The sequence below is a fragment of the Branchiostoma belcheri genome, unplaced genomic scaffold (genome assembly GCF_001625305.1).
Source record: "Branchiostoma belcheri isolate BF01 breed outbred unplaced genomic scaffold, Haploidv18h27 scaffold13, whole genome shotgun sequence".
Lineage (NCBI taxonomy): Eukaryota > Metazoa > Chordata > Leptocardii > Amphioxiformes > Branchiostomatidae > Branchiostoma > Branchiostoma belcheri.
The window spans coordinates 2590876-2600645 of NW_017802713.1; the positions used below are offsets into that span (position 1 = coordinate 2590876).

At 39.4% G+C, this 9770-nt stretch overlaps 1 protein-coding gene across 2 annotated transcripts in view; it reads left to right on the forward strand.

The window, feature by feature from the left end:
- The first annotated feature begins 1289 nt into the window (after positions 1 to 1289).
- The window catches only part of LOC109463782 (tyrosine-protein kinase Yes-like), a 19702-nt gene continuing 11221 nt past the window's right edge, over positions 1290 to 9770 (forward strand). The window contains exon 1 of one of the 2 annotated variants that reach the window (XM_019760642.1): positions 1290 to 1411. The gene's annotated coding sequence lies outside the window, so the exon portion shown is untranslated. The remainder of the gene's footprint in view (positions 1412 to 9770) is intronic. The other variant, XM_019760643.1, reaches the window with a different exon arrangement.

The following is a 9770-nucleotide window of genomic DNA, read 5'->3' on the forward strand; positions in this document are numbered from 1 at the left end:
GGAGAGGATGTAGGACTCGGGAGCTATAATAGGTTTGGTAACCAGGCTAGGGCTATCTATTGACATACGACAAAATTCTTTCTCCTCCACTAGCCATGAAATATAATTTAATGATAGGATTACAACTTTTCTATCAGTATCATTACTTAGGCCACACCGACTTATAATTAACTTTATGGATGACATCCTCTAAAGACCCAAAAACTAGTGCGCACGGGCGAATAAAAAAGAAAAATTCCGGCCAAAAATAAAAATACTACTAAACCTGCTACTACTAAAGCTGGTTTTGTGAATTTGCAGCAGTACTTCGCAACGTATACGTCAAGCCGGCACATGCTGGCTTTTTGCGGAATTTATGATTGCACTGAGGTCTTGAGTCGTGGAGTTTCGGTAGCCTGGGTGCCCGGCTCCGTATTATCGCTAACTACCATGGACTACCCAGGCCTAGAGCCAGGCCAGAGCCTCGGTCGGTGGACATGATATTTTCTTTTGGAGAACAGGCGAAAATTAATGTGCACGCGGATGTCATTCATAAAATTAAGTCGGTGTGGCCATACAGGGTCAGAGTTCATGTTGATAACAGTTATATATTTTTTTGTGTCAGCAATGTCTCCATCCTACATAAAGAATACGTCCAGGGGCCAAGGCAGGTAAATTCTATGGATGATATGTCCACACGTGCATTGCTTTTCGCCTGGCTAAAAAAAAAAAGATCACGTCCTCCAAGGCTCTGGCCTGGCTCTAGACCTAGGTAGTCCATGTTAGTTAGCGACATTACGGAGTCGGTGGTAACCCTGGAGGATGGCAACCAGGCTGCCAAAGCTCCACGACTCAAGAAAGAACTCAGTACATACGTACAGTGCCGATTCATGAATTCCGCAAAAAGCCAGCATGTGCCGGTTTGTCGTATACGTCGCTATGTACTGCCGCAAATTCACAATACCAGCTTTGTATTCCTGTTGTTTAGTAGCATTTTTATTTCTGGCCGGATTTTTTTTATTCGCCCGCGCGCACTAATTTGGGGATGTACAGAGAATGTCATCCATAAAATTAAGGTGTGGCCTAAATAGATGAAACTAACAAATAAGTAAAACAAATAGCTAAAACAAGTATTTGGACGGAAAAAAACTCTGACACCTTGCAATTGTATGTGAACATAGCGATATTATCAAGTATCGGTAATTCGATATAGCTTCATAAACGTCCGTCTGTAAACGTGGTACTGAAAGCGCCACCTCCCGACGCGTCCCGTACTGCAGTGCACAACAACACACCTGTTGCACAATAGAAACGTCATCATCACGTGACCAACGCGGAAGTTGGGTCATTTTGGCGGAGAGGGAAGTTGGCTCTCGTCCTGTGGACGTGCCCAATCCAGGCCAGAATTTGACAGTTTCCCGCGATCTATCAGGTAAGTTGAACCTCTTGGAAGATTTTCTAAGCATCTAAGCAGTCCTAGGCACGGTTTGGGTGGGTTTTCGAGCACGCAGAGGGGTTTGATTCCACCCGAGAGGCGGTGATATTTCGGCGACTGTTCTGGCGAAATCTCGCGACAGCTTGTTGCGCCTAACTTCCTCAACAAGTAGTGTTCGCAGATCGCATGTAACGGCGTTCATGTCGGCTCTAGGTCCAATATTTACCCTCCAGATTCCAACACAGACCTTCAGCGTCGCGATTGTTGTCTTATTCGTGATCTGGACGTGTTTGTTGTCGCGTAAGCTCGGCGTCTTGTCGTGCCGCGCCCCTAGTGTGGTGTTGGGGGAACACCCGGAAATAAAGTCAGACAACATCCCCACAAGGCTGACCCTGACTACCAGAGTACCGTACGGGGCGTGCAAGATCACAGCCATGAATTAAACATGTCATCCAGTCTACTCAAACTGTGGTTAACATGTCATACTCATCAGTTAGTCGGCTGGACATTCGCTAACATGATCAAGTTATTGAAGAAAACGTTAACCATGTTGATTAAATCAACACCAAAATTCACGCCTACTTGTAACTTCTAATGGTCTTTCACTTTCGCAAGTAACACCGATGTCACCCCTCCAATTTTTAATATTTGACCCTGAAGTCTATATGTATATTTCATATTTACTCTAATTTTTGTGCGTAATTTTTTATGGGTTTGCGTCAGCCGTTTTGTCAGTCAAATATGAAAGCTAAGCCGGTCAAAGGTCAGAAACCGGCTCAGGTATGTTATGTGTGTTGCTATGTGAGCCTCGGGCGTCAAAATATCAGAACGTAAAAGAACCCATCACACTTATGGAGAATAGTATGGGTGTGTTTTGGTCGAAAATACGAGCCGTGACGATGCCGCATTGCTTCAGCACTAGCCACTTGAAAACAACATCATGCTTTTGCCTTGTTTATGTAAAGTCGTGATCTTTCACATTTTCGGTAAAATATTTTTGTGGGGGTGTGACTTATTCGTTTCAATATATTGTAGCACGGTTGAAATTTTGAGGAAAAAAATGATACATGAAGAGAAAACGTTGTATCGTTCATACTCTTATAAGTGTCTGCTGACACTTCAATTATATACTTTCCAATGGCTATTCAATATCCTATTCAAGCCTTGGCTGGGCGCCTGAATACATTCATGCAAAACACAGTTACATAATATACATTGTAGTTGTAAAAGAAGTGAATACATAAAGGGACTGTTTGTAAACCGAATTTTGTTCGTCTATGATCAACATAGGTTAGAAAAGGACTCTCCCCAAGCATTGAAGCAAATGTGCTTCCCCTCTTCCCAAAATCTTACCACCTCTCACAAAATGTTCAAACTTAGGGTTTTCTCTTAGTATTCTCATGAAAATTTGCTGATTTTTCATCAACCGATTAGGGAGCACCTCTCCCCTAATAATTTCTGGGGAGACTCCATGCTGAAGAAAACCCATGGAGCCAGACGTGTAATGTGTATTCTCCAAGCAGATCAGAGGTTGTGGGGGAATGATCGTTAGCTTTTTATAATGGCCGTTTTTTTGTCGCTAATCCCACCAACCGTCGGTGGCCGGCGACCTTCTCTGGCTAATGGATACTGCCTGGCCAATTTGATACTGTCTTTTTGCCACCGAAAGGGATCTGCTTGGAGATATTGGTGATGTGTTCCCGAAGCATGCTGGTTTGTTTGTCGTACATGGGTGTAGGGTAACCGGACTCCTTATCTAGATTTCACCGCTGCACACATCCCGTTTTTACCGGACGTTTAACCCCTAGAGTTCCCTTGTGTATTGGTTCTCCTTGAAGAGAATGTAATCCTGCTTTCTTGCACTTAAAGGCACCAAATGCAATTTTTAGGCCTCGAAAACCTGATTTTTCACAGTTAATATTTTAATCACTTATCTACACACTAACTTGAAACAATGCTATCCTAATGTATATCGACGTACATTCGTGGAGCAAAAATGCCGAAAATTAAAAACAGAAAATTGTTGCTGGAAGGATCCTGGGCTGATTTTTAGGGTACCACCCAGAAAATATAGGACTCATCTTGGGGCTTTTTTTTCTGCAGTTTTAAATGCTCAAGGTATGAAATACTGTTTCAAATGTGCTAATGTGGGATAGTATATGTCAATATCATACCGCCGTATTCGCCGCTTTGAAATTGTATTGGATGCCTTGAAACAGGCTGTCAAATAATAAAAACTAGTATGAAAGGTTAGATTCTAGAGTGATTTGCCAGCGAGATAGTATGGGAGTTCAATTTGCCTCTAGGCTATTCTATTTTCACCCGGTCTGGTCTAGAGTAAGACCGAACATTATGTTTTACTATTGCACATCATAAGATTGTCTTGAATTTGAGCCCATTTTTATATCAGGTGACGAACGCTAGGAAAGTAGGACGTCAATGAGAAACAATTGTATTTTTGTCTTAGTCACCATTAAAACATGGCCAGGGGTGTTCCGTGTAATGCGCACGCCCCCTCCCCTTATTCACGGGGCACCGGAAGTGGAGGGTCGCTTTTTGTTAGTCATTCCTATAGGCTAAATAGAGGACACAAAATTACAAAATATGACTAAGAAAATAGATTATTTGCAAATCTGTAAGATATTTTTATCTAGAGAAGAGAGTTTGTTTTTAGATAGGTTTTATTTTTTGGGCGGCCAGAGGAAAGTTATTTATTAACTATAGATTAAGTAGAGGACACAAAATTAGAGAAAATGGATAAGAAAATATATCATTTGTAAATTTCTAAGATATTTTTATCTAGAGAAGATAGTTTAATGAAGATAGGTTTTATGAGGCTCAAATTTGGGCGGCCAGAGTAAACTTATTTATTGACTATAGACTAAATAGAGGACACAAAATTATGACTAAGAAAATATATTATTTGCAAATCTGTAAAATATTTGTATCTAGAGAAGAGAGTTTGATGAAGGAAGGTTTTGTGAGGTTCAAATTTGGGCGACCAGATTTAAGTTATTTATTGAGACTATAGACTAAATGGAGGTCACAAAATTACAGAAAATGACTAAGAAAATATATCATTTGCAAATCTGTAAGATATTTTTATGTAGAGATGAGACTTTGATGAAGTAAGGTTTTACGAGGTTCAAATTTGGGCGGCAAGAGTAAAGTTATTTATTGACTATAGACTACTAGTAAATAGAGGACAAAAAATTACAGAAAATGACTAAGAAAATATATCATTTGCAAATCTGTAGGATATTTTTATGTAGAGAAGAGAGCTTGGTGAAGTAAGGTTTTACGAGGTTCAAATTTGGGCGGCCAGAGTAAAATTATTTATTGACTATAGATTTAATAGAGGACACATAATTACAGAAAATGAATAAGAAAATATATTATTTGTAAATTTCTAAGATATTTTTATTTAGAAAAGAGAGCTTGATGAAGTAAGGTTTTACTAGGTTCAAATTTGGGCGGCCAGAGTAAACTTATTTATTGACTATAGACTAAATAGAGGACACAAAATTACAGAAAATGACTAAGAAAATATATCATTTGCAAATCAGTAAGATATTTTTATTTAGAAAAGAGAGCTTGATGAAGTAAGGTTTTACTAGGTTCAAATTTGGGCGGCCAGGGTAAAGTTAATTATTGCTAGGATATAACGTAATAAAAATGGAATGTTAAGTCATACGTGTTCAGGCATAGGTCACGAAAATTTGCCCAGCTAAGGCTCACAATGGGGGGGTTAAGTCGTAACCTTGACAGCAATGGAAGTGTTGCATAATGGTGTTGAAAAACTCTAGAGTGTCCTCTGAAATTCCGGGTACAGTCTGTCATTTGAAACATTCCTACTTTAATAGGTAAAATATCTGGGAAAAGAGCAACCACGCAGCATCTGTTCTCCCCCCCCCCATTCAAACTTGACCTTCGACACGATAGATTGATCATGTGATGATATTCTGTATCATAAGTTATTCCACAACTTGCGGTAATTTTATAAGCCATTCCCATAAAAATCTAAACTACCTGTTTCTCTGTCATTTTCAAATACATGTACGTCCAAAACGCCCATATTTGCGAGGGTAAACAACAACCTTGTCAATAATAATAAAAAAACGTATCTGGTCAAAGGTCTATTGACTCGTGCATGAAAGAATTTAGAAACGACAGGCATTTGAAAAGTCAATAAACAATGCTAACCGTCATCTTTCAACGTATTTTGATGGGCTATAGTTGGTCACTGATGGGCAAATAGTTTGTCATATGGTAAGTTAATTGGTTTAGGTAAAGCAGGGCTAGCAGGGTTTAGGTAAAGCTACGTAGTCAAGAAGGTGGTACAAATGACACAAAGTATGTATGGCAAATAATACTATTTTTCAGGTACGTGCAAAATTGCACATTGGCAAAACTTTTACGTGCAAATTATACTTAGTCGGTTTGCAACTGTTTTACCGTGTGTTAACTTCTTATCTTGTCACAGCATACAGGAGTTCCCTTTCCGAAATTAAAAACATTTTATACAGCACTTAAAAAGATTACCAACAGTCTGAGAGCGATAAAAAATTTTATTTTGCATATTTGTTTCCCTTGAAAGATATCGTGGACAACATCTAAAGTAAAATATTCTGCTTATATAGAATATTAAAAGTACAGTTAATTTTTGCTTCTGTGCCTGTAACGTAATTTTTGCTTCTGTGCCATGCTCTGTCGGTGCAGTGCAAATATCATATATCGGTATTTTCTAGGTGCAAAATTGCGCACTCAAAATATTTCTACGAGCAAATCTTGAAAATGATGTGCATCTTGTACACACACATTTCGAGCCCTTTCGGTACAGCATAACTATAGTGCTAACCAACCGACCCAAGGCTGTCTGTGAAGGGTCATGGACATAAGAATGGACGCAACGTTATCTAGTACTGGACGCTGACCCGTTAGAAATAAAACATAAGTACCCGATATTGTTTTTATTAGCACAAGAGCTAAGCATACATGTGACCAACTGTCGGCATAGTGTCACAGAAGAAGGAATGTTTTTCCCAGCATGCCTTAGGTACATGAAGAGGTTTGTTGATCCCCGCCTTCTGAAGAGTGATTTGGCTGGCGCGTTCCTTTGGTCTTCTAGGTGTTTCGGCTGGAGCTAATTAGGTTCAAAGTTCGCCACAGGTAAAATGGCGTCGCGTCGTGAGTAATGTTTTGGTGATAACCACAACAACTACGGGAAAAGTCAGCTTAGGAAAAGTACTAGCCTCTACCAGGCACCGCGGATCGCTGGAAACATAGTAGAAATCGGCCGAAATAAAGGGATAGTATACCAGAGAAGATCCGGCTAAAGTGAAGTTCCAATTTGCGACCCACGCAAATTGGATCTTCTATGGCCCGGGATCTTCTCTGGTATACTATTCCTTTATTTCGGCCAATTTGTACTATTTTTCCAGCGATCCGCGGTGCCTGGTAGAGGCTAGAAAAGTACTGTAACAATGAAAGTGTTATATTGCAAATACGTGCCCGAGGGCTAATTGCAAATGTAAACAACATGTATAAGAAAGAAAATACGATGATTTGTTAAGTTGATAATACGATGATAAGTTCTAACATTCTACAACGTACGTGGTACTAGTTTTGTTGGTACTGGTTTTAATAGACAAGAGGCAAAGGCATGGACAAATGTTCTGCACGCCGTCAAGCCATCTCTTTTCCCTTTTAAATTGTCTATTAGATCGGCGGTGTGTCATTTAAGTGTCAATACCGTGTAGGTGGTCTTGAAATAAACACTCAGAAAATGTATAAATGTCCACTTTTGTTCTATTCAAGTCTTGAAGTTTAATGTAACAAATGTATACATTTTTTGAGAATGTTTTACAATACGGCAGCACATGTTGTGAGATGAAAGCTTTCGTGGTTTACAACTAACTTTATTGTTAATAGGACTAAAATATGACGACCAAACACAGTCATAATCGTTCAAAATAGACTGATATAACAGCAGAACGTCATTGAAATACGCACTCCAAGACTGTTCTACGCAATGATGGTCGGGTAACAATCGTCAGCAGTAGGGCTAAATTTGGAAACCCTTCTGAGAAGTATAGATTTATGTTTAAATAGGAAAGGCAGACAGCCAGACCGCTGCTGAAATCTGTTGCTTTAAAAAAAGAGTGATTGAACCGTTTGATGTAGGCCTTGCCATGACGGTTCCCCAGACGTGTGCGTCTGGCTGGTACATTCATGCTTCCAATTGACCCTGCAAAAACCGCCGAATATTCATGTCCAACAGCCGCAGGAGACCTCGTTGCCATGACAACCGATCTCTGTGACGTAAGTGAGAGAATATTTCCTGGAATTTCTCATTACAGTGAAGTGAGGCGGCTGGACGCCCACTCTATCGCCATCTTCTTGTGGAATAATTTTTTTCCCGTTCGATGCTTGTGGCACACCAACAACAACCATTCATACAGTTTCCGTCACCGTTTTGTATTGATGGGAGTCCTATTCTTTGTTGACAGCGACAATGACCTGTAACTGTAATGCTCTTCCTCAACGACGCTAGGTATTTCATACTCTTCTTCTTTTATTTGGGTACAACTTCGTATAGGATGCATCACTCTACACTACTGTGTTTTGGGTTCAATGCCATCGGTGTTGTAAATTCTCACCAATGCAAGCCATTTTTAATATCGTCTGACTCCAACGAACGATAGACATTTAAATATATGTCTAGCCCACCACAACGTCATGTAGGGGAGGGGCAATGTTCGCTATTCTTTTCTGAATGGCGTCGTTTTTTGTGGATTCTTACGTTTTATATATATTATAGTCTTCTATATTCATACTCTGTCATGTCATACGTTTAAAACTAAAACTAGCTCGAAATCCTTTTTTTCTGCATACGTACACTGGTGCAAGTAACATTCAAAATTATCTGCACAAGACACATTTTACCTGCACCATCGGCATCTTTCCTTTTATACTTATAGGTATATTTTTACACTCAATAGGTATATTTTATATAATGTGGTAACACGTGTGCAGTCAATGCAGCAAATGGAAATCCACATACACATACACCTACACTCACACCTACTCATACATAAACCCAGTATATGGACGGTGCAGGTAAGGATTAAGGTATAGACAGGTACATGTATCAGAAATACCTGTACATCCACAATTTTACCTGCACTAAGGTGTATATGTAACCGGTATTTCAAACCCCGACGAGCCATTATGGCTGTGTAATGTATAAATTTGAAAAAAGTAACAAAACTAGACAACGCTGAACAAACGTAGCCTTGAAATCGAAAACGAGGCATAAAAGGCGCTTCGACAGATTATTCAAAAGAGGAGGAACTGGTCACCGCAGCAACACATTTTTGACGCCTGATATTTGATGCTACAGAAGAACAGAAATGTCGTTGGTCTTACTTTTATTTATTTGTATAAAGTTAAGGTTATTACCTTCGAGAATGAAATTGAATTCATCTATAGCAGAACATGTAACAAATTCTGTTGAGCAGGCGGAGAGGAGGTTGAACAGCTTTGTGCAGAAAGATAATATCAAAACATTGACCAGAGATACCATATTTTGGCCACCCCGCCACACACTGTCAAATGCCTTCTTCATATCGACAAATAAGGTATAGAAGAACTGAGATTCCGTAGGTCTAAGCGCGCCGCAGACGCCTGATATCCGTGGCTATAGAAGAACGGAAATGTCGTTGGTCTAAGCGGACCGAAGACGCCTGATATTTAAGGATATAGAGAACTTTATTGACATAACAAAAGTACAGCGACTTTCGTAAGTTCTTAAACTACATGTAGACACACTGACAAATACGTAGGCACAACGAAATTAACCTACGTACAAGGCAATAGATGAATCAATTAATACTACTTGATCTAAGGCCTAAACATTCTTTGATATATTTACCTATTTGTATACAGTAAAGGTTATTTACCTTCTAGAATGAAATTGAATTTATCTATAGCATAAAATGTAACAAATTCTACTATCATGCAAGTTCATCTGTGTTGGTAGTTACATGTTTAAGGTTAAAACTTTTGGTCCAACACAACAAAATTCTGTTGAGCAGGCGGAGAGAAGGTTGAACAGCTTTGTGCAGAAAAGTAATATTGAAAAATTCACCAGAAACACCATAATTTGATAGTTTATAGAAAAGGCCATCCCGACACACACTGTCAAATGCCTTCTTCATATCGACAAATATATAGAAGAACAGAAATGCCGTAGGTCTAAGCGAACCGAAGACGCCTGATATTTATGGCTATAGAAGAACAGAAATGCCGTTGGTCTAAGCGCTCCGAAGACGCCTGATATTAAGGATATAGAGAA